We start from the raw sequence: 27,833 nt of genomic DNA on the forward strand, positions 1-27,833 counted from the left end.
CCATCCATCCATCCAAGCACAGGATCTGTTGCTGCCTAGATGCTATGAAAACATAGGTAATTCAGACATGATTTATGACCTTGAATGGCTCACACCGTATTAGGAGAGACATAGGACCATTTGAAAAGCTTCCCTATAAACGTGGGCACAAAGCATAATGGGACATAGAAGAATTGAGACGAGAGAGCTAGAGAAGGTTTGCAAAGGAGGTGCTGTCTGAATTGAGTGGTGAATTTGAGTGGGACTTGACCAGACAAACGAGCGTAAGAGTGGATGGCATTTCAGACAACAGAACTCACGTCAAAAGTTGGAGGTATGTAGGAACACGTTATGTAATACATCTTTTTGCTGCTTGTGTGCAGGGAAGGGAGGTTGTATAAGGTACACACTGGGGAAAGAGGCATTTCTATAAGGCTATACATGTAAGTGAGGTCTTGGAAAACTTGGAAATGTGTGTCGGAATTTTGACTTGGTTTGTGAGCCCAGGATGACAGAGATGAGACATGGATGCCACCACATTCTCTAGCACGTCCTCGCGGTAGACATAACGAATCAGCCCGGGGTTGCTTCCTATGAGAGCGAGTTCCTTCTCGAGACAGAGCTTGCTGTAGCTGCCTCTTAGAACTGCCTTGAAATGGCAAGTGGGATGAAACCCATCTCCCATTTCTGGCGGAGAATAGGGCCGGAAAGAGCTTTTAATACGGGTTGCGGCACGATGCAAACGAGGCCAAGATGTGCGCCCCAACTTTTACATACATAAGACAATCAAATGCACTAACTAGTAGAAAAAAATGAAACACGTCCACTCCCATGCTTTTCCGGTGGAATCAGAATTACTTGATCAGGGGTTACAAAATGATGGTTCTTGAAGCAAATACAGCAGAAGATTTGCACTGTTTGCTTTAAAAACCTTTGGTTATTTTTTTACCGGTCATGAAAAATGAGGAGATTCTCAATTTCTTGTTTTGTTTTGTTTTTCTTGAAAACTGAAGATTCACAAACGCTCTGTCAGCATTCCCATCTGGCAACGGTTGGGTCCCTCTGATCAGTGGCCGCCTTCCTGGTAGGAGTTTGCTCACTCCCGCTAGCCACAGTGGATGGCATATCTCTAATATCGACACCAGACCTACTCCACTGATCTCTGTTACCTGCCTGGACCCTACAGGGATTTTTTTTTTTTAATTTTGGTCCCTGCTTATGTGTCCAATGGTATCTCATAAAATATTCCTAGACAGTGATCCTGAAAAAATTGTGGATAAATGGCATTTTGTAAATTGAATTCTGTTACAGATAGATTAAATTGAGGTTTTTGGATTTTTGTTGTCGTTGTTTTTTTTTTTTTGTTTTGTTTTGTTTTTTTGCTCATGCAAATTCAGGTTTTCCCATATCATAGCTTTGCAAAGGAAGGGATTCTTTTTTTTTAATTTATTTTTATTTTTTAATTCACATCCAAGTTAGCCTGTAGTGCAACAATGATTTCAGGAGGAGATTCCTTAATGCCCATTTAGTCCATCCCTCCACCCACGACCCCTCCAGCAACCCTCAGTTTGTTCTCTGTATTTAAGAGTCTCTTGTGTTTTGTCCCCCTCCCTGTTTTTATATTATTTTTTCTTCCCTTCTTCTATGTTCATCTGTTTTGTATCTTCCGAAGTCACATGATATTCTCTGCCTGACTAATTTTGCTTAGCATAATACCTTCTAGTTCCAGCCACGTTGTTGCAAATGGCAAGATTTCATCCTTTTTGTTCGCCGAGTAATACTCCATTATATGTATATACCACATCTTCTTTATCCATTCATCTGTCGATGGACATTTGGGCTCTTTCCGTACTTTGGCTGTTGTCAATAGCACTGCGGTAAATGTTGGGGTGCGTGTGCCCCTTCGAACCAGCACACCTGTGCCCTTTGGATAAAGACCTAGTAGTACAATTGCTGAGTCGTAGGGTCGTTGTATTTTTAATTTTGTGAGGAACCTCCACACTGTTTCCCAGAGCGGCTGCACCAGTTTGCATTCCCACCAACGATGCAAAAGAGATTCTCTTTCTCTGCATCCTCACCAACATCTGTTGTTGCCTGAGTTGTTAATGTGAGCCATTCTGACAGGGGTGAGATGGTATCTCATTGTGGTTTTGATTTGTGTTTCCCTGATGATGAGTGATGTTGAGCGTTTTTTCATGTGTCTGTTAACCATCTGGATGTCTTCAGATGAAGGGATTCTTAAATTTTATTCTGAGAGGATAGCTTCTTAGGCTGTGCACAACAACACAGTCATGGATTCTAACCAGCCCGTCTCATAGTAACACAATCGAATGCAACATCTTATAATAAGACTTTCATTTCTTTTGTATAAAAAGAGCCTTAAGGTTTCCAAAGCTAGTTCTGATCCTGTGCTAAAAATGGGGCATATTTGGGGTTCCATGACTGGCTCAGTCAGTAGAGCATCGACTCTTGATCTCAGGGTCATGAGTTCAAGCCCCAAGTTGGGTGTAGAGATTGCTACCAAAGAAAAAAAAAGAAAAGAAAAAAATGGGGTGTAATGAAAATGCCTTGAGATGTTGGCAAAGGTACAAATTTTCAGTTACAAGACGAGGAAGCTTTCGGAACCTGATGTATAGCACGATGACTACACTTACCAACACTGCACGGGGTGTTTGCATCTGGCCAAGAGAGTAGATCCGTGTTCCCACCACGCACACACACACATACGCACACGTGCACACACGCACAAGCTATATGAGGTCTTGGACACATTAACTAGCTGGATTGCGGTGATCATTTCGCAACATATGCATATATCAAGTCATCGCGCTGTGTACCTTAAATATACAGACTTTTTATTTGTCGGTTGTCCCTCAGTCAAGGTGGAAGAAATGTGTTGAATCAACAACTTGGCGGGGAAGTGAGCCTATATGGAACATGTCGGGGGTGAGCGAGAATCAGAAATCCCTTCCAATAAAGTGACTTGAATGTATCACTGTCTGCTGCAGGAAGAAGAACGTTCTAGAAACGGCTGATGCAACTCTGGGACACAGGGAAGGCGCGGGGCAAAACTCCCGTGATCCAGTTCCCTCTGGTGTTTTCATCAACACAAAACCTTTCTTGCTCTTAGGCGAGCGCGCACAGTGCTGGCGAGATGAAACTCTTGAGTCCTGGCGTCTGGGACGGGTTCCCGTGACCCCTGACTACTCCCAGCACCGTGCTCTGGGTCGCGGGGCGAGTGGTTCCTCACTGGGGGTGTCCACGGCCCCCCACCTGAGGCCGTGGCAAGTGGGCACGGCGTTATCAGCAGCAGACGCTTTTAATACATCAGGAAAACGGTGAGCTACTCAGCTCTCGGTTCCTATTGAAAGTCCTGTTACCGTTTGCTCTTTACAATCCTGGACACAGTAATGAGGTTTTAAATCCTTCAAATGCGCGCTAAAAGGCAGTTCCCGGTTCTGTTAGTGTGACCTTTTCAGCGCCACATGATTTACGTGGCTGGTGATGTGTCTCCCTCCTTCTGAAATAACTGCCATCAAAGGAAGGGATGGGGGAGTCAGGAGGGTGGTCTAGTGGGGACACGGACGGTTTACGAATGGTCTTCCGCGGCCGCCCAATAGCCTTTGGCATTTGAAAGGCCTGATGAGGTGTAATTGGGCTGTGGGTTGTTTCCTGGAAACCTAGGAACGCCCGCATCACCTCCCGCGCCTGTGTGGTCCACCCCTGACCTTGGCGGGCGTCACCGCAGAGCCTCCTGGTCAAATCACAAACAATCTCAGGGGCCGTGCCGTTCTCCGCGAAAGCCACAAGGCCCTTCTGATCTTCATGTGGGTTGTTCGGGGGATTTCTTTACCGTCATTGTTTATCTCGGTAACAGATTGGATCATTGTATTTATTTTCTTTGTAAGTCTACTTATTTACTCTGAGAGAGACAGAGAGTGTGAGCAGGAGAGGGCCAGAGAGAGAGAGGGCGAGAGAGAATCTCTTCCGATGCGGGGCTGGAACCCAGGAACCATGAGATCATGGCCTGAGCCGAAACCAAGAGTCGGTTGCTTCACCGACGGAGCCCCCCGGGGATCCCAGAAATTGGATCATTTGAAAATTTCAAGAAGCTTGGACGGTGTCCATAGATTTTAGTGCTTGATGGCATAGATCGGGGTACCTGGGCTACTTCTGTAATTGTAGTAATTTGCTGTGTGATCTTCTTCTCCATTCTTCCACATCTCTTTGTCACTAACGCCTCAAAGAGGACGGCCAGACGCTAACTTTCCTCAGTGCCTGGCCCGCTGTCCCAGGTCCCGGCAGGCGAGTACTGAGCAGAGATCACAAAACCTGCGGCGGACGGGAGCAGGCAAGGAGCACTCGTAGATGAACGGACCATTTTGCACTGATTTGATTTTTGCGCATTAAACCTGTAGACCTGTTGTTGACTTCTTCAGAGTTCTGTGTCAGCCCTACTTTTTTCCTTCTCAATCACATCCCTGTAAGGCTACCTGTCATCCCGCACACGTGAGGGGGCACGGAAACCAGAGCCAGCGGGGTGACAAACAGCAGACAATCCATTCAGGGGTGAAGATTTTCTAGAGCCCAGGGGCCCGAATGTATAAACGGAGACGCGTGCCTAGTCCCAGCCGGCTGGTGCCATGCAGGGTTGCTGAGTTCATTTCCCGTTATTCTGTATTTTTCAAGAGAGAGCTAGCATCTTGAATCTTTTTTTTTAATGTTTATTTATTTTTGAGAGAGAGAGAGACTGAGCACCAGTGGGGGAGGGACAGAGAGAGAGGGAGACAGAGAATCCAAAGAGGCTCCAGGCTCCGAGCTGTCAGCACAGAGCTCGACTCGGAGCTTGAACTCACAAACCATGAGATCATGACCCGAGACGAAGTCGGACACTTAACTGACTGAGCCACCCAGGCACCCCATTATTTGTTTTTGAGGGAGAGAGAGCAGGGGAGGGGCAGAGAGAGAATCCCAAGCAGGCTCTGTGCTGTCAGCACAGAGCCCAATGCGAGGCTCGATCTCATGAACTGTGAGATCATGACGTAAACCGAAATCAAGAGTCAGATGCTTAACCCACTGAGCCACCCAGTCGTCCCATCATTGTCTTTTTGATTATAGCCAACAGGGTGAGGCTGGAATGGTATCTCACTGTGTTCTTTCCTCCCTTCCTTTCTTTCTTTCTTTCTTTCTGATTTTATTTTTAATTTTTTTAACATTTATTCATTTTTGAGAGACAGAGAGACCGAGCACCAGTGGGGGAGGGGCAGAGAGAGAGGGAGACTCAGAATCCCAAGCAGGCTCCAGGCTCCGAGCTGTCATCCCACGAACCGTGAGATCGTGAGCTGAGCTGAAGTCGGATGCCCAACTGACCTGGAATCTTTTTAAGTGAAAGCTGCCAATTGAAAAATATTGGCTCAAGTACTTTTGAACTGCCCAGTATAAGCAAATCAAAGTATCGGGCAAAATAAGTCCGGGGACCCACACATTGGCACCTTCTGGTGCACACAGATGACCGAAGCTTAATAACGTTAAATATGTACGCGTTCGTCCCTATGGAAGCATTTGGGTGCAGGGAGTTTCATTTCGAACAGACTTCCAGTAAAGTTTTTAGTTTACGGTGTATCGGGGACGACACACGAAGTGTATATTTAGCGTATTTGTCTGACACAGGGGAGACATATAATACGGACGGAATGTTCAAGTACATGTTTAAGGCATACGTATGCATAGGTGTTTGTATTTGTAATACACTCGATCGTATATTGTTTGAACGTGGAATTTGGGTCGTGTTTGGTTTCCAAGAATCCATGCTGACTGGGCAGCTTCGTTAGGTGTGGTGAGAGTCTGGACTGAAAAGCGTAGCACCCGCTGGAGGTCAAAGGCAGTTGTGTGCCGTTTGCTGACCTCTTCCGCCAGTGACTGACTTACCGCCTCTGTGTGTGCCCTGTTTGATGCCTGTCTTCTCCAGCAGACCTTAAGCCCCACGAGGGCGGGAGGTCTTGTCTGTGTCTTTCTGTCCGGAATCTGCCCCCATGTAGTAGCTTGCTGAAACACTGCTGAATCATCGAGTGAAAAGGCGAGCTGTACTTTTGGAGACCGGTTGTTAGAAAGGCAGGAAGCATACTTCCCGCCCTCTTGTATTTGACCATGTATCGACTTGGGCTGTTGGGTCGCCGGGTTCCCCATGTTCTGTTTGCCGCAGCAGGTGCCCTCCCTCCTGGGCTGCCCCAGGCGTCTGCCCCAGGGTGAGCGGCCGGCGGGATGGGCCGCGGTCCCCAAGTGCCTTTCTTCAGCTCGCCTTACCCGGGGGCCCTGCATCGAGGCGTGGGCATGGGTGTAACCCTGCAGGGGACAGCAGAGAGGAAATGGTCTGTGCCACCTCCTGGCCAGGGCTTTCAAAGTGCTCTGTTCCCTCCACCCGTCTAGTGTGCTGTCTCAGGCGGTTCCGGGCTGTAGCACAAAACGCCACAGTCCGGACGGCTTCACCCGCAGACATTTATCCCTCACGGTCTGGAGGCCCCAAGTTCAAGATGGGGATCCCGGCCAGTTGGGTCTCCAGTGAGAGCTCTCAGACAGCTGCCTTCTCTCGGTGTCTCCACATGGTGGGTGGTGGGTGGGGGGGTTTCTCTTGTGTCCCTTCCCACGAGGACTAAGGCGTCACCATCTTGAACTCATTTAACCTTAGTTAGTCCCCTATTTCCGTGCACTCGCATTGGGTGTTATGGCTCCAACAGATGAACGTTGGGAGGACAGCCCCGTCCACAGAACCCATATTCTCCGTGGCCCCAACAGACAGTGAGGACAAGGAGGGAATGGCGATCTGAGGCCCCGGGGCCCAGATCCCTGCGGGAGGCAAGCCCATGCCCCAGGGAAGCCGCATCCACGGAGGGTGACAGCGGTCTGTGCTTGGGGTCCAGACGGGCCTGGCTCTGCCGTACGCGTGGAGAGGGAAGCCTCGGAGGGTGGGAATATCGGGGTCTCAAGAGGCCAACGCTGCCAATGGCTGCAAGTTTCAGGGCAGAAAATTATTTGATTTCCCCGAGCCTTGACGATCTCATGTAACGTGTGACTACTGATCACGCCTGCGTCGCAGGAGCGCTGCAAGGGACTCAGAGACGCAGTGCACAGAAAGCAACCAGGCGCTTAACGCGTCCCTGTTCACTCTGCACTCTCCTGTTCCGTATGACCTGCATTATCCTTTCTTAGACACCCTCCACCTGTAAATACGAACCCGTATTTATTGCATACAGAGTTGAGATTTAAAGCGTGAGCTACTGAGCCATACTGGTGACTCAGAACCTGAGCCTGAGGACGAGGTACATAACTCCCCTTATCCCTCGGTCTCCCCATCTACGAATGGGGGATGGCAGGTCCACGTGGAGCTTTCCTGAAATTTTAACGTAATAATGTGAGCGGCACCCTTAAAGCAACGCCCGGCCCGCGGTGGACGCGTGATGAGTGTTGGGTGCTTTCGCTGCATCACTTCAAACAGCGTATTGGTTAAACTCGTGCTGTAAGAAATAGAACCTGGGGGGCATCGTGGTTCAAGCACAGCAGCAGCGAACTTGCTCCCGCCACGGCTCTGGACTGTGGGCGCCTCGCCAGCACGTAGGGATTGGAGCCCTCGCCTGGGTCATTTCTCGGGAATCTCAGCATCGCCTGCTGCGTCCGGCTGGCGGAGAGGACAGAGCACGAAGGAGACAAGGCGCCTCTCAAATGGCACGTACCAAGTTCTCTCACACATCACCGGCAAGACTTACGTGCCCAGGCCAACGCGTCGGGGGGGGGGGGCTGGGAAACGGGAGGGCTGTCTGGTCCCCCCAGCCGCTGTAGCGGAGGAGGGATTCTGGTGGAGCGCTGGCTGGCTGCCTGTGATCCCCCCCCCCACCTTTTTATTTAAGTTTCTTTATTTCTGAGAGAGAAAGAGAGCGGCAGAGAGACCGGGGGACAGAGGATCCAAAGCGGGCTCTGCACCGACAGCCCAGAGCCCGACGCGGGGCTCGAACTCACGAACGGCGAGATCAAGACCTGAGCCGCAGTCGGACGCTTAACCGACAGAGCCCCCTTCCCCCGCCCCCGGGGCCCGCCTCGTGATCCCCTTTATAAGCATATGCAAGTCCAAGATGTGGTCCTTGTTTGAAAGCAGAAACATGTTCTGTCGCATGTTGGCTCACCGGGAACTGACCACTTCTCCGGGGTCAGCTGGGGGCTCTGCGGGCTGCCGGGAAAGCACATGGTGACGCAGCTCTTGTAGTTAACTGGCCAGAGTACATTAAACGGTCAGGCACAGCCTCGAGCATTTGGATCGTCCTGCCTTTCAGTTTCTGCTCAGACCGTGTCTTTAAGCCACATTTTTTTTTTTTTTTTTTTTTTTTCCCCTGCAGAGACAGGAGCCAGAAGCAAACGCGTATGGTCTAAATACAGCTGTTTTCCTAGAGGCTTCGTGGGTCGACGCGCGTGGCTGCGGGTGATACGTATCTTCACAGCGCTTGGAGTTATTCAGTAACTTTGCTTTAGGACAAGTATACTAATAACAGACCTGAGAAAATAGTTTTGTTACTTGAACTGAGGAGACGTTTTCTCCGTAAGGGGAAAATTTTAAAGATGTTACGAGAGGAATACACTGCAGCCGCGGTAGGAAGAGAAGCCTGAGTGAGTCCGTCTAGGAAAAGTCTCGTGTTTTGTGTCCCGACACTGCCACGGTTAAGAGTGTGATCTGTGCCCTCAAGGCGGGAAGGTTGAAAAACTGAGCTTCTTTCAGGCTCAATTTAAAATTTCTGGCTGAGACTAAAATAAAAACGCACATGGCAAACACCTCATTTTTACCCCATTTATCTCTATCTCGTGCCCTCCCACCTGAAGGGAAACTGTTTCTATTAATTTATACGTAGCGCTCTTGTTTGATTATGCGAATAGAGGAAAACATTTATCCTTCTAGCCCCAGGCCCTGGTTCTTACGCAGAGTGTAGCCTCCTTTTGGCAGTTTGCCGATTTCACTTCGTCACCCAGCCTGGAGCCCTTTCCACGTCTGTATATAGTGACCTCGTTCTCGGTCACAGCTCCCTGTGTCCAGGGTGGGGTAGGCCAGACTTGGCTTCTGGGGTTTTGCGTTTTTCAGTTTGTTTTGAGGGCAGGGGAGGGGCAGAGAGAGGGGGACAAAGGCTGTAAAGTGGGCTCCGTGCTGACAGTCTGGCGGCTGTGAGGCTCGAACTCACAAACTACAAGATCGTGGTCTGGCTCCTGGTTTTCCAGTGCCCTGTGTCGGTCCAGCCTGCTGGCTGCATTTGCGGCTCCGAGCAGGACGTGGCCCGGTGGTGGTTCGGCACCATTGCCTAGTCCCCTCCCCCGAGCCGGAAGCTTCCAGCAGCTGCAAAGGGAAGAAGCCCCGATGCCTGTGTTCACACCCGTAACCGAGCTTGCACACCCCGATACCACCTGTGGGGCCCCCGTGTCCCCACAGCCATGGCTGCCACTTCGGTTCTCAGGGGCGCCGTGGGAGGGTTTCCGCACCTGGGGCTCCGCTGGGGCACCTCGCCGTTGCCCCCCGCCCCCGCCACTCCTGAACTTGGCTCGTCACTTGCCTTGACGTCTCCAACTCTTCTGAACCGCATTTTGGTCTCCGGAGTCCAAGACGTCCGTGCTAACGCATAGGTGGACGTGAAACCGCCCAGCCCTCGACAGTGAAATATTCCTTAAGAACGGGAAAGAAAAGTCAACTGATGTTTTGTTTTTTTTTTTAAAAATTAAGGAAACAGGACGGACAGTTGGAAGCCAGAGGACCAGGCTGGGCTGCACCCCGGTGGGGCTGCGGGGGTCGCCGCCGAAGCCCGTATGGCAGGTGTTTCTCTCGGGGGACGGGAGTTCACGGGGTCATGTGCCCTGGGACCTGGGCAACCCCACCCTCGATGCCTCGATGCCCAGCTGTGCGGAGCAGAGACACTGCCGCCGGGTGCGGGGTGCCAGAGGGAAGCCTGTGGCCCCTCCAGACGCTCCAGCTGGAAGTCAAAGAAGATGGTCGAAAGTGACGGAGTCGGAAAGAATAAGCCAGAGGGCGTCCCGAGAGGAGGCTGAGCGCCCACGGGATGCAGGTGCCAGGATCGCCGGGGTGGTGACCGTCAGGACAGCTGCAGACTTAAAGGGGTTGGTTGGAATTAACCCAGGGCTTCCCAGGGTGGGGTCTCCCTTTCCTCTTTGGTTTTCTCCCTCCACTTCCTCATGTCCACACCCTCCTGGGACGCAAAGATGGGGCCCTGGCCCCCGACAGAAGGGATCGGGGTGACGCTTAAGTCATTGGAAAGGGCTGATTGCCTGAAGTCAGTTACCACAGCAGCCTTCCTCTGTACCTCTCTGCACTCGATGAGGAAGACTTCGCACACTGACTCCTTCCATCCTGATGTCATGGATGCGACAGAAGCAAGGGGCCGTCACTGTTGCCTTTCACAAGGCACAGAGAAGGGATTGTTTCAGAGGGCAGCTAGTCGGTGATGGGAACGAGCATCCCATGGGGGACGAGTTTTCCGTCTTCAGAACTGTGGTTCCAGCAACTAGGCCAGGGTTTCTGCGTGGCTTGCCACCTGCAAAGGCTTCTTTTATTTTTAATGGAAGTTCTGTGGCCTCATCCCTTCACGAGTCTAATTTAGCAAACAGTCAGTATGAGGTGGGGCCCTGGAAATGATGGAGTTTTAGAAAACTCGCCTGGTAATGATAAGATTTGGAAATCTCTGGGCTGTCCTCAACTTGGCACGTAGCTGTTCCCTCCTCAACCCCAGAACGATGCCGCTGCGGCTGACATTGCCCTTGGCGGCATTTAGAGAAGAAATCCTAATTTCTGATTTCTCTCTGTTGTTTCTCCTGCAACCGTCACGCGTGCACGGATTCACTGAGTCTCTATCTTTCCTTTCTGTTCTGTGACATTCATCGCTTCCTTTATTCAGCAATAACTACTTTGTCTGCTTTAAAAAAAATTTTTAATGTGTATTTATTTTGGAGAGAGAGAGAGACAGAGCAGGGGAGAAAGGCAGAGAGAGAGGGAGACACAGAATCCGAAGCAGGCTCCAGGCTCCGAGCTGTCAGCGCAGAGCCTGACGCGGGGCTCGAACCCACGAACTGTGAGATCATGACCTGAGCTGAAGTCGGACGATTAACCGACTGAGCCCCCCAGGCGCCCCTACTTTGTCTGCTTCTAAGAGCAAACCGCCGAGGCATGCCCCAAGAGGGATCAACCAATGAGCAAGTCACAGTTCCTCTACTCATGGGATACGTGCATCAGGTCTGTATCTTCTAGAACAGACGTCAATGGTTAATAAAGGCCTCACCAGTGTCGAAAACACTGATTTACTTGCCAATACACCTTTAACGCTGGAAGTGAACTTGCTGAAGGCCCCGCCCATCCCTGCCTTTGAGGCAGGCTCTGACCAGTTTGTCCAAAGGCGCAGAAGTTGGCAGGCTGGGGAGTGTGAGTCAGGAAAAGGCGTAGAGCCAGAGGGACGTGGACACAGCCTCAGAGACGGCACTCAGTGGCCACCGTGTCCCCACCAGTGGAAGCGGTTCAGCCGTACGAGGTGGTTCTATCTTGGGGCGCCTGGGTGGCTCAGTCTGCTAAGCGTCTGACTCTTGATTTTGGATCAGGTCGTGATCTCACGGCTCGTGGATCTGAGCCCCGTGTCGGGTTCTGTGCTGACAGCACTGAGCCTGTTAGGGATTCTGTCCCCTTCTCTCTCTCTCTCTCTCTCTCTCTGGGCGCCCCCCCCCCCCCCCCCCCCCCCGCTCGCGCTGTCTGTCTCTCGAAATAAACAAACGAAACAGAAAAATTGGTTCTATCTGGGGGAAAAAGGGTGAGCTGGAAATAGAGGCGGGCATGGGCTTGAAATACACCCAGGCTACGTGCCCGTCCCGCTGTCACTTCTGTGTCGCTAGTAAGTGATGCTGCACGTCCTGAGAAAAGAGGGGGCGGACTCGAGCCCGGAATCACTTGCAGAGGGTGAATGCCATGCTCCAGGCCTATTTAGAGCCGGTGGCACTGTCGGGGGAGGGGCGGGGCAAGATAGATGTGTATCTGTGTCCTTGTTTAACAGTGAGGGGGTCCGCGAGTGGGAGGTCCGGCCTCACAGAGCGGCAGAGTCAGGCGAAGGAGGAACAAGGTGTTGGCGGGACACGGGATTCGGGCCGGTGACCCAGGCCGTCCCATTCAGAGGCTGTACTCCTGTTTATCCCCTTTGCCCAGACAACTCGCCAGGAGCACTGAGAGCCTTCGCTGTAACCCAGATCTCACCGTGGGACATCAAGTCAGAGAGGGGTGGTCCCCCACGCGGGCAGGGTGGCTCAGGTCGACTACTGCGTTTCTGAGTTTGCAGTGTTCTCTGCCTTTGCCGTGAAACGCTTTACAGCAAGCACAGGTCCCTTTCACAACGGCGCCTCCACAACCAGTGTGTCAGAGAACCCACGGAAGAGGGGTGCCTTGTAAACACGCTGGGAGTAAAAGCAGCAGCCTTTCGCGACACCGTCGCAGGTAAGCGCTCCCTTCTCCCTAGTTTTGGGAATCACTGTCGGCTCAGGAAATCACGCGTCTGGAAGCAGCGAATCCCCCAGCACGGGGGGCATAATGACAGACACGAGGAGCGCCTCGGGAACAGTATCGGATTTTCAAGGCAGGAGAAAAAGCCGGATGGAGGTCCCGCAGTGCGACCACAGAGCGAATTAAACGGGGAAGGCTTTATGTGAAGAGTGCCTGCCGGCTCCTGGTGGGGAAGGTGCTGTCTGAGAAGGCGGGGGAGGCCGAAACGATCATCCCTGGGCTTGGCAGTGGCTCAGATTGTGAACGGAGGGAGCGGGGAGCCTCGCTTCTGATCAGGCCCACCCTGAGGCCCTAGGGATAGACCACCTGCCTTCTGGAGGCGGTGTGTCAAGTGAGAAGGCAGGAGGCGAGGACACTTGTCACAGAGGCTGGGCGTCCCCAGGAGCTGGCCGTGTGCCTCTGTCTGTGTGATGTCTTCGTGTAAATTCCTTAACCACCGCACCCATCTCAGGCAACAGGTGTTTTACTAGCCCCGTTTCACAGATGGGGGTCTGGGGGCGGCGAGCCGGAATGTTCTGCCCAAGCGCCTCTGTCGAAAGGTGTGAAGACGGGGTGTGAAGTCAGGCAGCTTGGCCTCGAATCGTTCTGTCCCTCGCATGAGCTCCTGGTTCTGCGTGGCGGGGGTTTCCGGCTCCATTCCCAGCTCTGACGTTTCTCTGCCCACAGCTTGGCCGCTGGCCTCGGTTCCCCAGACACGTGTGCAAGTGTCACCGGCATTCACTTCAGCCTTTCGCTCAGCATACTCAGGGGGGAGCAGCCTCCCCCCCCCGCAGGAGGCACGGGGTCCCACAGTGAGACTTAGCCACCTTTAAACTGGGGAGGGGACATGCTCAGTGTCCCCACCTGTCACTGTAACACAGTTTAGTTCCGACTCTGATCGGGACTCAAGGAAATCCAGCCCAAACCGGCACAAGGGGCATAGCTTCATTTAAGCACACTAGAGGCAGGGTAGGCAGGGTGTGAGAACAGCTGGACCCCGGGGCTCGGGCAGCACCTGGAACCTTTTTCTTCCTCCTCGTCCTCTTCCTTTTCCTCACTTCTAGCAGCTCTGCCTCTAGGCTGCAGACGGGCTTTTCCTAAGCCATAGGAAATACACTTTTGGACAACTCTAGACCCGCACAGGGAACGCCGCACCTGCCCGGAGTTTGGCCCCAAACAGAACAGCCCGGGGAAGGACCCTGATTGGCTCCTGTTCCCACCTTTGGACCAATCACTGCGTTTGGAGGAGGGAATTCTGCAGACGTATCTGCTTAGCGGCTGTTGGTGATGGGGGCACTGGACCCGCACGTTAGTGTTCCGTTGCTGCTGTAAGCAATCGCCACAGATTCAAGGGCTTAAAACATCAAAGCTCTGTGCTCGTCCAGTTCTGGAGATTGGAAGTCCACAATGGCAGCTACTGGGGTAAAATCGAGGTTACGAGCAGGGCTGCCCGCCTTCCGGAGGCGCCACGGGCAATCTGTTCGCCTGCATTTCCCAGCTGCGAGACCACTTGCACTTGGCCCCTTGTTCCATGTCCGAGGCCAGGAGCGCAGCATTCCCCAGTCTCTCTGACATCATCTGCTTCTATCCACACACCTCATTTTTCGGCTTTCCTGCCCGGCGGTCCTGCTCATGGGGACCCTCGTTATCGTCTCCTCCGTGGGTCTCATCGTGTTCCCCCAAAACTCATAGTTGAGGCTCTAACGTCCAGTTCCTCAGATGTGACGTATGTGGAGACAGGGCCTCAAATAAAAACAGGCCGTTGGGGTGGGAATGAATTCAGTGTGACTGGGGGCCTTCTAAGAAGAGGACATTGGACACACAGACCCCAAGGGGACTTAGGCACAGAGGAGACACCAGGTGAGGACCCAGTGGGAAGACAGCCATCTGTGAGCCAAGGAGAGAGGCCTCCGGCCCTGCGGACCAGGGCGGGCAGCTGGTGGCTGGCTGGTCTCTGCCTTGCAGCCTCACAGAGCAGACAAACGAGCCATCGTCTCGAGAGATGGCGGCTGCCCAGGACATTCTCCAAGCCCCCCAGCAGGTGGGATCCCAGCGTCCCTTTGTCCCTGATCCGTTGAGATCATTCTTGGCTATTGCATCCTGCAAAGGAGGTCAGTGGAGCACTCGCGCCCAGGACCGGTGATTCTTGAAGCTTCTGGTTGCTTCTTCCCCAGTCTGTCGTGTCTCCGCGAGACATGCCTGTCACAGGTCCATGTGTCGTCTGCTTTCTGGGGGGCGGATCTGCACCAGGCCCAGGCTCCTGCTAGACCAGGCCTGAAGGATTGGATTTTCCCCATTTTGTCCAAGCAGGTGTTTCTGATACCAGGAAATGTGGTTTTCACCTGCTTGCACAAGCGTGACCGACAGGCTCCAGATTGCCGTACTAACCGTCCACGCTAACATTTCTCACCGTTTTTAAAACTTAAGCAAATGATTATAAAAAGGCCACCACGTCTTTCAAGCTCCCCTGGGGCATCCTGGCCGGGTGCTTCAGGCGGGCACGCGCATTGTTTCCCCCGGAGAACATGGGGTTCTCCCGGCCTTTGGCGTTCTCACTCACGCATAAAGGTAGAAGTGTTCAGGCTTTCCTTAGAGCTGCTCGATTTACATGCATAGTTTATTTGGTGGAGTTTGCCATAGAGGGTGTCCATGTTGATTTAGTTTGCTCCAAGCTTTACAGCCCAGTGTTTAGAGAAAGTAGCCAAAAAAGCCTGACTTGCCTTCTTTTCCTCTTTAAAGTCTCTTATCCGTGGACAATCGTATTTTGAAAAATTCATCCTTATATTATAAACACAATTGGCCGTCACATCAAGGACAGAATCGATGTTCTTTTTTTTTTTTTAAGGATTTGATTTTTTTTTTAATGTTTATTTTATTCATTTTCAGGGAGAGAGAGAGGGAGAGAGCGAGCAAGCGTGAGCAAGGTAGACAGAGAGAGAGAGACAGAGAGAGAATCCCAAGCAGGCTCCACACTGTCAGTGCAGTGAACTGTGAGATCATGACCTGAGGCCAGAGTCAGGAGTTGGACGCTTAACCGACTGAGCCAGCCAGGCGCCCCCAGAATCGATGTTCTAAGAAAAGAATACATATACCGTGGCTAGACACACAGATTTCACAGTGTGTAACCAGATTGTGTCTAAAATCTGTCCCTGTGTCAAACTCAGAAGCACATAAAATTCTTTCAACATATCTATGCAACTTCAAGTTCAAGAGGGATGTAATTTTAAATGTCTCTTATGGAAATTCCAAAAAGTAACGGGAAACAGACTTAACACGAAAACTCAGAAACGCGTACGGATTCGCAGAACCACGTTGCTTGCTTGTCAGTCCCTCGTGTCCTCATTTATAATTAACTGGCACGACTTTCATGCGGTCCCAGGATGCTTGTAGAGCGATCACAGGATAATCACATCCAGTGGAACTCTCATATGTAAACAGAAGATTGCTTTCCAGGGACTCTGGTTCTAACATCTCAGTGGGGCTTTTTAAACCACTAATTAATCTAACCGGTAATTGTTAATGAGGCTCATCTTTTAGCAACTTTTTTTTTTTTCTTTTTGCATGGAAGAAGTATGAGAACTCATGGCAGGCTTAGTTTGTCCTCTGACAGTTGGAAAATTATGGGAAAAGAGCAAAGGACCCTCATGGGAGGGGAATAAAATTCCAATTAAACTGGCTGAATTTATGCAGTCACTTTATAATCAATACACGTTATTATCCAAACTAAATTTGAAAATTACCATTGATGTGCATGAAAGAGAAATCATCTAGGAAATAAATTCTGATCAAAGTTGTCAATATCCCGGGGGGGGGGGGGGAAGAAAAAGAATGATGGTTCTATTTCCTGCACTTAGAAATCCATCTGTAAAATGATCACAGTCGTGAGTCTGGAAAAAAAGAAAACCTTACAGTCTGTGCCTGGAGGGAGACAAGCGTGGGTATTTTCAAAAAGTACTAAACTTTTCGGTTTCGAACGTGCAAGAGGCAGCTGTTGTGAAGACAGAGGGTAGAGACTCAAAGTGTAAAGAGAACAAAAAATGTCAAGATCTGTGCAAAATTTTTAAATAAAAAATATTTGTGAAAGGATCGCATAAATAATTCTAAGCAAGGTAAGGATTCCAGGTTAGGATTATGGTGCAAAACGGCCATTGCTTAAGACGGGCTGTTGGAGCAGCGTTGGCCTAGCCTGGCCTCCCCGGGGGGCTCCGGGTGGGGGGGGGGCATTGGGATCTCCTAGCAGAGGGGTGCTAAGGAGCAGGGGTCAGCCAGAGCATGGGAAGGTCATCTGAGTCAGTGCCGTGACCCCACATGACAGAGTTATTCAGAGGAGCTCAGTGCCCCCCCTATATGTTCACGGGTGGGAACTCTGCGCCCCAGCCTGAGCCTTACCACATTGACAGGCAAGAAGGTGACAAGTTCTTTTCTCTCTCGTTCGTGGGCTACCATGTGTCGGGAACCAGGGACAAGGTACGGTCATGGGTGGCATGGTCCTGAGCCCCAGAGATCGGCGTTCAGTGGTCCTGCTAGGGTTCCACCCTGACGGTGCAAATAATAATTTCCTGGCCCCAAATGCCAGTTGTGTGAGATTGAGAAACTCTGGTCTAGAGAATGAATCCAGGAGACCCACATGCTTTTCCAAAACCAAGCATAGCCCTTAGCCCACCCAGATGGGCCACGAAGCGACATGAAGCAAATATGTCCGCTTATCGAAACAGGCTTATGCCACCTGGTCTTTTCAGAAAAATGGCTTCAATTTCTCTGCATTCAGGTCTCAGTAACTGGAAAAGGCGTCCCATGACTCTGTTTCTCTGATCGCATCGTCTCAGCAAAGCAGGGGCTGAGTCACACAGCCACCTCCCCAAGAATGGGGACCACTGGGGGGGGGGTGTGGGGAGGGACACGTGGCTGATGCAGAGTGCTCGTGCCTGCATCACAGGTGTGTGATCGCAGGTGTGAGGCCGAGTGTGACCGCGACTCTGGAAGAGCCGGCAATGCACGGCTTGCACGGACGCCTCGGGAGGGGACCCTGTGGTCCCGGCACCCCCACCACGTCGGCTGCTAACGCCTGATCCATTCCCAGCGAGGAAAGGAGCCACAGGACTGGAGAGCAAATGAAAGCTCGGTGGGAAAGGAGGGTGGCGTTGAACTGGTCTCCGATTTAGCGTGAGTAACGGTCCAACGGAAAGTCGGTACACGCTGACCTGCTGCAATGGTTCCATGTGATCCAGTTAGGCAGCAGAGTTGTGTCTGCGTCTCGTATTCTTCTCTTTTCCCAACAAGTCCATTGGAAACCAGCAGGCACTGCATCCTGTGATGCGTAAACCGAGGCGTGAGGAAAAGAACGCATGAGAGCCCTTGCCTGTGGTTGGGACTCTGGGGTCATAGCTCATTTTCCCCGAATTAGTCCACCGTTTCAGTGTCTGAGCTGTCAAATTACTGATCGGAAAATGTGTTAAGTCAGGTCCCTGTCTTTTCTTCAGGGCCGAGTGGCCGGGACTGAGGCAGGGGCTTCACCTCCCTCGAGAGGACAGCAAGCCTGTGACCTCGTGAGGCCTCGTGGTGGGGGTCCAGATCTCGTGTAGGACCTCAGAGCCCAAAAGGTGGGAGTGGATGAGCTCAGATCCCGTGGCCCAGAGATTCTGCTGTAGAAAGAGATGCTTTGGAAATACATTCAAAATATATGGGTGGAGAGGCCATGGCCATAGAAAGGACTAGAGTTTAAACTCATAGCTGCACGGGGCGCCTGGGTGGCGCAGTCGGTTAAGCGTCCGACTTCAGCCAGGTCACGATCTCGCGGTCCGGGAGTTCGAGCCCCGCGTCGGGCTCTGGGCTGATGGCTCAGAGCCTGGAGCCTGTTTCCAATTCTGTGTCTCCCTCTCTCTCCGCCCCTCCCCCGTTCATACTCTGTCTCTCTCTGTCCCAAAAAATAAATAAACATTAAAAAAAAAAATAAATAAACTCATAGCTGCACAAATTTTGAGAAAAGGTGGAAATGGAAACCCCTTGATGTTTTTCTTTTTTCTCTTTCTTTTCTTTCCTCTTCTCTTTTCTTTCCTTTTTTTCTTTCTTTTCTTTCTTCTCTTTTCTTTTCTTTTCTTTTCTTTCTTTTCTTTTCTTTTCTTTCTTTTCTTTTCTTTCCTTTTCTCTTCTTTTCTTTTCAGGAATGAATAGCATCTTTAGCAATACACAAACACGTGGAAGGCATCTTTGTATTTTACGTGCAGGATGCTAGGACTACGCTGAAGACTCCAAGAGCAGGAAACACGTGGGCAAATTCATCTGGAATTTTCTCGTAATGGGGACGGGTTTTTTTCCCCTCCGCTCCGCTAATAATTCTTCTCTTGAGTCTCTCTGTAGACGTAGCATCAATGGTTCTTAAACTCAGCAGACTACTTCCCCTGTAAGATCAGCCCCGGATAAAATAGTACGCACTATCTTTTCTGCAAAAGAGCAGTATTTTAAATGGACGGTGTAAAGTTATACAGATTTCACGTGTGCAATGCGGGGAATCTACTGGAATGCTGGAAGGCATGTTGCAGTAGGAACATCTTTAAATCCGAGTGTGCCCCGGTAGGGCAGGCTTCATTTCAGGCTGACTTTGTGGCTTGAGGCATTTACGGTGTTTGAAATACAGCGGGTGTGACCTGCGAGGCCATCACCCCGCGGCCAGACAAAATGTCACCTCCTATGAAATTCTGTCTTGCCTTCTTACTGTGTTTTAACTACACTGGCCTCTTTCGTCAGTGTCTGGTTTCCGTTTTATTTGGGGACATGCCAACACCTGGAATCTCTTTGTTTGCCGTTTTATTTGCCCGGAGCAGCTTCTTCCTGAGTTTTGCAGCGCTGGTCCACAATGCTGTTGAGTCCTCAAGCCAGATGCCACGAATCCTAAGGCCTTCCCAGGTAGCACCACTGACTACCACTGGTCACGTTATCCTGTCATCTGGCTTTATTTCCTTCTCATCATGTGACACTTGCTGAAATCATCTTGTTATGTTTCATTTTTTAAAAATGTTTATTTTGGAGAGGGAGAGCAGGGGAGGGGCAGAGAGAGAGAGAGAGAGGGAGACAGAGGATCTGAATTCGGCTCTGCACTGACAGCAGTGAACCTGACGCGAGGGTCAAATTCACGCACCGCGAGATCATGTGTCACCTGAGCTGACGTCGTTTGCTCAACCGACCGAGCCACCCAGGTGCCCCATTGTTCTATGTTATATTTAATTTTAACGTACTATATAACAGGTAACACATTTATATAATATGATAAAAATAAAATAAGATAGATTATATATCAATATATAGCTATGCCAGGTAGCGTATACTATTTATATACTCTATATTTTATTTGCAAACCTATAAATACGTTCTTATGCCATATTTATTATTGTATATTAGCACATATATATTACATACCCATCTCACAGCTTGCTATGAGTGAATAAATTTAGCCATTAAGCATCATTGGTTGCTAAGATTAAAAAGCAGGTAAACTTGCACCTTGAATTTTGCTAAACATGAACTATACTTACTCCAAATACAGGAAACCCGAGCCTTACCCAGGTGCCAGGCTTCGGGAAATATAAAAAAAGAGAAAAGGCAGACTGCGGGTCTGGGAAATATCATAGGTCACGAAGTTCAGAGTCTTCAACAGATCAATTTAAGGGAATTTAAAGGGTGGGGAGTAATTCTACAGATTAAAAGCGATTTGAAGGACATCTAATTTTTAAAAATTTTTTTTTCAACGTTTATTTATTTTGGGGACAGAGAGAGACAGAGCATGAACGGGGGAGGGGCAGAGAGAGAGGGAGACACAGAATCGGAAACAGGCTCCAGGCTCTGAGCCATCAGCCCAGAGCCCGACGCGGGGCTCGAACTCACGGACCGCGAGATCGTGACCTGGCTGAAGTCGGACGCTTAACCGACTGCGCCACCCAGGCGCCCCTAAGGACATCTAATTTTTTAAAAGTAGGCCAGATGAGAGTACTTTGGACAGGGTTACCTAGGGAGCGATAAAATAATGCACAGAAAGGAAGCTGTCCTTTCAAGCCGTGGATGAGAACTTGATTGCACACCTACCTCCTTCCAAGAAGCTGAGTGGCGGCCAGGCCTCTGTGTCCTTCCAGCCACACTCACTCCTGGTGGGTGAGAATCTGAGGAAGGGACAGAGTCACAGGGGCTCTGCGTCTTGAGGCCTTTTCACTGCAGCAAGGAGACCAGCCGTCGCCCTCCAGAATCGTCTCCTTGTTTCCTGATCGAGACAAGTGCCCTGGGGCCACCCCACGCCCAGATTTATTTTATGAGGGGTAGCGCTGGGAGGGGCACACGTGGTTAGACCTGGGGGCTTCTGCCCGTGTAGTTCTGTTACTTCTGACAACCTTTGAAAAGGAAGTAAGTACTCTTTCTCAATCAATTATTCTCTTTATCAAATCCATCAAAATCAAAATGCTGTAGAAAGAATGACCTGGTAATAGCTACCTCTGCATCAGCATCTGAATCTATAAATCGTCTGTATCTCCCCATATGTCATGTGTGTCTAGATCTGTGTGTCTGTATCCAAAAATCGACTTACTGATTGATGCAGATATATTACATATACATATATATATATATTTCAAGGTGGTGTTATTCGTAACCCCAGTGTCCTCACCATTTGGCAAGAGTCCAGCCGCAAAATACTACTGGGTCTGCCGAAAAAGGTGACCCTGGGCACAACTCACACACGACTTTCTTTGTGTAGCAGAGTAAGAGCCCTGAACTGACATCACCAAGGACAGTATCTGTATGTATAAAATGGTATAAAATGGGTCAAGACACTGCAGGCTGACAGAAGACGGGCGGCAAAATCGACAGTTTGCTGTTGAAATTGCTTGTAGGGAATCTAGTGCTGTGGTAACCCCGTCCCCTCAGCTTCTCACGGAGACTGCAGCCCCCTTACTTTCATTCACCTTTCTGGGGAGAAGTGCTCTTAGGCAACTGAGGGGCGCCTGGGTGGCTCAGTCGGTTAAGCGTCCAACTTCAGCCAGGTCACGATCTCGCGGTCCGTGAGTTCGAGCCCCGCGTCGGGCTCTGGGCTGATGGCTCAGAGCCTGGAGCCTGTTTCCGATTCTGTGTCTCCCTCTCTCTCTGACCCTCCCCCGTTCATGCTCTGTCTCTATCTCAAAAATAAATAAAAACGTTAAAAAAATTGTTTAAAAAAAAGAAAGGCAACTGATAGTCAAAGGAGGTGATAAAATATGACGTTCGTGTCTTTTCTGGACGCAGCAGAGGGAGAGGAAGGGAGGTCGGCTCAGTCACTGGGGCGTGAGTTGAGTCTCTGCATTAGATGTTCATTAATTTATGCTCTCCTTCCTTCTTACAACAGCCAGGTATTGAGTCCCTACCACGTGACGGTTCTTTTCCCAGGAATCAGGACATGCTGGGAAAGATCCTTCCCTCAGGAGTTTATATAGTTACGTGTGTGCACACATGTAGGGGAGGAAAACCATTTCAACAATTAACAAGTAAGTGTTTTAGGTCAGGTGCGGCTAAATACGAAGGGAGACAAAGGAGAGGACGGTACAGGGAAGGTTCCTTGCAGTGAAGACACAGTCGCTGAAGAGGGAATGATCAGGAAACCTCACGGATAAACTGACATTTGAGCATGGACCTCGAAGAAATGAACTGATAAGCCGGGGGATGCCTGGATGAAAGGACTGCTCCGGAGAGAAGGAAGAAAGATTTCGAAGGTCCTAAGTGGGGAGCATGACTGCTGGGTTAACAGAACAAGAAGAAATCCATGCCGTCCCAAAGGGGCAGGTTGTGGGAGATGAAACCCATGGTAGGCTGGGTGCTGGTGGTTAACCACGTGCCGTCGACGTTATGTCTGCTAGCTTCCCGCCATGGCCCCCCCCCACCTTACGACACGCATACCACCTGCTCACGATTAATAGGGCAGGAGTAATCACGTGTTGCTGCATAAACAGAGGGTGTCGGGAATTAGCATCTCATCATGTTTCTCCCCAGGGAAGAGTGGATAGTACTAATAGCTATCATCACCGTCTCGGGAATGCTACACAACTTTTTCACTAACGTAGCGGGCAATCCAAAATATTTGGAGACGCTGTGTTATTATTCTAAGAGGACTTCACAGAGCATTTGCGATAGACTTTATTATTTCCAACCGAGTACCGTCTGGCGTTCTGATGTGATTGGAGTGGACCTGGTGACTTTTGAAGTGATTCTTGGTAAATTGACTGAGTTGTCAGCACAAAAGATGTGACAATAATAAAATGATTAAAAATACATCCTAAGAATTTCCAGTCTAGCCAAGAAACAGGATAATGGAATGTAAATTTGAAGAAATGAAAAAAATCAATAATTTAAAATAGACTCAAAATGACAGAATTAGTAGACAGAGATAGTAAAACAATTATTGTAACTTTATCACATACAACTAAGAAACTATAAGAAAAATGGAACATATTAAGTAAAATTACTTTTGTTTTTCAGATCACATCTGAGGTATGAAAGTAACAGTATCTGAGATGAAAAATACATCAGGCAGGGTTTGACATAGATGTTGAGGGAGAATACAAGATTAATGCAAGTGAAGCTATATCAATACAAACTGTTCAAAAATGGAACCCTAAGAGTGAAGAAATCTGAAAACAATACAGAGCATTAGTTAACAGCGAGAAATTCTCAAGTGGCCAAGCATACATATAATTGGAGGCCCTACAACAAAGAGAGGAAAGGGAATATTTTAAAAATGTTTTATTTGTTTTGAGAGAGACAGAGCGAGAGAGACAGAGCGAGGGCAGGGGAGGGGCAGAGAGAGAGGGAGACACAGAATCTGCAGCGGGATCCAGGCTCCAAGCTGTCAGCACAGAGCGCGACTTGGGGCTCGAACTCATGAACTGTGAGATCATGACCTGAGCCAAAATCAGGTCACTTAACCAACTGAGCCATTGAGGGGCCCCAAAAAGGAATATATTCCTTTATTCCAATATATTGGAATATATTCCCTATATTCCAATAGCCGTAATTTGGCTATTGTTGAAATTCATGTAGACACTCTAAGCTCCCAAAATAAAAGCCAGAGATCATCAGATTATCTTAAAAAGGCAGATTCAACTAAAAATACTAGGAAAATAGTTTCTAATTTTCTCCGAGACTTACTCTTTAACCCATCAGCCAATTAGAAGTTTACTGTTTAAGTTCTGTATTTGAGGGGTGCCTGGGTGGCTCAGTCGGTTAAGCATCCGACTTCGGCTCAGGTCATGATCTTGCGGTTTGTGGGTTCGAGCCCCATGTCGGGCTCTGTGTCGACAGCTCGGAGCCTGGAGCCTGCTTCTGCTTCTGTGTCTCCCTCTCTCTCTGTTCCTCTCCCGCTCATGCTCTGTCTCTCTCTGTCCTTCAAAAATAAATAAAAACATTAACAATTTTAATAATTAATAAATTATTATTAATTAATACTTAACTAATTAATAAATAAGTCTGTATTCGAGGATTATTCACATGTCACTCTATTATTGACGTTAGTTCATTCTATCATAGAGAACACACTTTACGTGACTTCAGTAAAATATGTCTACATTTGTCACGTGGTCAAGATTACGCTAGAAATTGACAAATATCTCATGTGCTTTTGAACATAAAATTATTTTCTGCTGTTTTTGGGTGAAACATGCTAAAACAGCTTTTTGGCTGTGTCTCTATATTGTTTGTTGTTATGGTCCCTTCCTTCATTCTCTTGCTTTGACTGCTTTACTGAGGTAGGATAGCCACACAATAAGTTGCATATTTTTCAGCGTAAGATCTGAGGTTTTGGTGTACGTAGGCATCCGCAAAACCTTCGATACAGTGCACAAAAATGAACATATCTATCCCAGCACCCTCAAATGTTTCATCATGCACCTTATCCTTCTCATACTCCATCCCCAAGCAAACACTGGATATGATTTGTCTCGAATTTTATATAAACTGAACGCTAGAATAAAATATTTTTTTTAAAATTGTTCTCATCCGGTGTAATTAACGAGCCTGACATTCACACACATTGTGCACGTGAACAGTGTGCTTCTGTCAATCGCTGTGTGGTCGTCTGTTACGTGAACATAGCAGTTTTTGTCCATCCACCTGTTGGGTTGTTTCCACTTTGGGGACGTTAACATTAGCATCTGTGTGCCAGTACTCAGGCGGACAGACGTTCCCGTGCTGGATTGTGGGTAGTGGCCCTCTAAGGCAATGCAGTTGTCACACCTCCTTACAGAAGGATGCACTGAAAGGGGTAAATGTCACTGGGCGTAAATTTAGAAAAGGCATCGCAGATGATGCTGTTGAAATCCCCACTTTGCTGTTTCCCCATTCATTTCACTTATTCATGACAGCTCAGGCATCGAGCAGAAACCCCTCGCTCCCTCCACCCTGCCACGCAGTCTCCTGACACTCAGTGATCAGAAACTACTTTGTTAGTCATCAGGAGTTGTGGTGTTGGAAGAATGGTTCAGTAAACAGTACAACTACCTGTACGTAGTTTTGAAAACACAGAATGCAAGCATGATCCTACGACGCTCACCGTAAGCAGGAAACAAGATCACTAAAAAAAAAATTGATGCTGAAAAAGAACACGGCATGTTAACATGCATGGTGACAAGTATTTGCATTTAAGAAATTATCTTCTGGGGCACTGGGGTGGCTCAGGCGGTTAAGCGTCCGCCTTCGGCTCAGGTCATGATCTCGCGGTCTGTGAGTTCGAGCCCCGCGTCGGGCTCTGTGCGGACAGCTCAGAGCCCGGAGCCTGCTTCGGATTCTGTGTCTCCCTCCCTCTCTGCTCCTCCCCTCTCCACGCTCTGTCTCTCTCTCTCTCTCTCTCAAAAATAACTAAACATTAAAAAAATTTAAAACCACAGCATACAAAAAGATGATGAATTTAATACTGTAAATAACTCCCTATCTTTGAACGACAAACAAGCTTTTCTGTTTTTCAGGGAATCAACCCACTATTTCTAATTTTGGCCAATGCTCAGCATGTGACGACGTACTGTGATTACTTAGGGTTTGATAGAAAGTAAGGGCTCCCTGCTATCTGCAGGTCCCCGTCGGGTCTTTTAGGCTGATTCAGGTCCCCCAGCTCTAGTGGCTTTCTCCTGACTGCCAGGAAGAGTGTCACAGCACGCTGGGAATGGCAGAATGGCTTCCACAGCTCAAGGTGAGATCTGAGACCTGGGTAATTAGATCAGTAGCCAGGTCTAATTATGAGTGGATAATGGCATAATATTCAGGCTGATTAACTGTGCAAACCCATTATTTGCTCTAATGGAAAGTTCACATTCTTCTTCCTGAGCGGAATCTGACTCACAGATGGGTTTGCATGTGGGAGTGCGTGCCGGGTGCGTGTGTGTGCGTATGTGTGTGTGTGTGTGTGTGTGTGTCCTATGGACTCCAGCTCAGCCCCAGCCTGCTGTGTTTGGGCTTGTGTGGGGACGAGTATGACCTGGGGGAGGGTGGGGTGGGTGGGGGCGGATGGGGCAGGGGCAGGGTCCCTCTCTGCCTTTGTTTAACTCTTTGATACTTTGTCCCTCATAGATATGTTTGGGCCAATTTTGGTGATTAAAACACATTGCCATTAAAAAAATATCGCCTTAAAATATTATTTATCTCCATTGCAAGGTGGGTTTTTTTTTTTTTTTTTGTTCCTTTTACATTTTGCAGCTTGCCTCGCGCTCCTCCCCGTGGTCCTGGCCTGAGCGCCAGGTGCTGTGCTGTGTGCCCCACACCCAGTCCTGCTCCCTGATGCCCGCGCAGGGCCCCTGCCAGCAGCAGGAGGCACGTGAGCTGCTCTGTTGCTCTCCCCCGGTGGGCAGGGCCTCCCCGAGGGGATGCCAGGGGAAGCCATGGGTCAGAGTGGCCCGTGGGGGAGAGGCAGGAAGGGGACTGACCCCCCCCCCGGTTCTTCCCATCTCCCGTCTTCCCTTGGACCAAACTCCCCGCATTGTTTGGCCGCCAAACGCAGGTCACTGCAGGAAAGCGTTCTACCGGGGCTGGAGGAGGCTGGAGAGGCCAGAGGCCCAGGGACCACGGCTGTTTGTGAGTTGCTGTGCCGGACAAGGCTGTGACTCCCCGGGCGAGGGCCTGGCGGGGCCCTGCAGTGATGGGGTGAACAGTGACATGTGTTCAGTGCCCAGAGTTCTCTGCTATTTGCTTTTGTTTGTTTTGTTCTTGTCTTCTGTCCTGTTTCTAGTGTAATCGGTGGGAAATTAAGCTGCAACGGACTCTGCCTTCTTCCCCTGAAGTTTAAGTTGCACGGAAACGACGATCAGCATCTAAATGAACGCAAGTTGGGTCTACGCTGTAGTTGTGAACATAAAGGCCGTGGAGGGCTGTTGGGCCTTTGGTGCCGGAGCGGGAAGGAAGTTATCCCCGTCAATGCGTTTCAAGGGGCCGGGAGAGAAGTCGTGTTCTGTTCACAGGCTCCACATTTATGTTCAGTGTGTCAGATACGCGTGGATTTGCAGGGAGATGTGAAGAGATGTGTGTTAGGAACAGCATCACGATGTCAGAATCGTGAGCTGCGTTTTCTTCTCTGTTCTAGGCTGTCCCCAGCTGTTCCCGGCCGTCCCCGGCTGTCCCTGGCCCCAAGAGGTCACAACAAGGCTGAGTTTGGCCTCTGCCCTCCCTGGGTGGGCGGGCCTCACAACCCCAGGTCCGCAGGAAGTGCCCGTTCAAATCTTGCAGCTACTTGGAATTTTTAAAGTGCATTGCACACACACTTCCTGGGACGTTTCCAGGGCCCTTGGGGAAGGTCGGACTGCAGTTGGCGTTTCCGTGGTGAGTGGGGAGACCCAGCAGGTGTAAACTCGCCCAACCTTCCTGAGACATCCGTGTTCAGCACTGAAGCCCGCAGAGTCCCAGGTCATTACCGACCATTGCACTGACCGGAGCAAGATGCTAAATGGAGAGCGAGGCTGCACGGCTGTGAGGGCAGCGGGTGACTCCGAGCCACCCCGGTGCCATCCACGAAGTGCTCTGGCCGGAGGGAGGGAGGGCTGGGGCTGTTCTCACGGATGCAAATCAGAGGAAACCTCAGGTTGCCTGGAGTGGAGACGCTTTCCCCCCCACTCCCCGGTCAGCTCTGCCTGAAAGCGGGTGCCAACTCCACCAATCCCACCCCCACGAGGAGGCGGGGGAAGACGCACTGGGGTCGGCGGCGGGGCGCGGTGGTGTTTCACGCGGTCCGTGTTTCACGCGGTCCTGAAACCGCAGGCTCGAACCACTGTCCGGAGGCCCCGTGGAGGCAACTCTCGGCCGCCCGGCTGCGAGA

The 27,833-nt window shown here is 50.0% G+C and overlaps 1 long non-coding RNA gene across 1 annotated transcript in view; it reads left to right on the plus strand.

Annotated features, from left to right (window-relative positions):
* Nucleotides 1-27,833, plus strand: part of LOC121010431 (uncharacterized) — a 131,370-nt gene that overhangs the window by 94,291 nt on the left and 9,246 nt on the right. The window contains exon 3 of the long non-coding RNA XR_005781158.1: nucleotides 26,225-26,599. This is a non-coding gene — a long non-coding RNA (uncharacterized LOC121010431). The remainder of the gene's footprint in view (nucleotides 1-26,224; nucleotides 26,600-27,833) is intronic.

This window comes from Herpailurus yagouaroundi, unplaced genomic scaffold (genome assembly GCF_014898765.1).
Source record: "Herpailurus yagouaroundi ecotype Mexico unplaced genomic scaffold, PumYag 191, whole genome shotgun sequence".
NCBI lineage: Eukaryota > Metazoa > Chordata > Mammalia > Carnivora > Felidae > Herpailurus > Herpailurus yagouaroundi.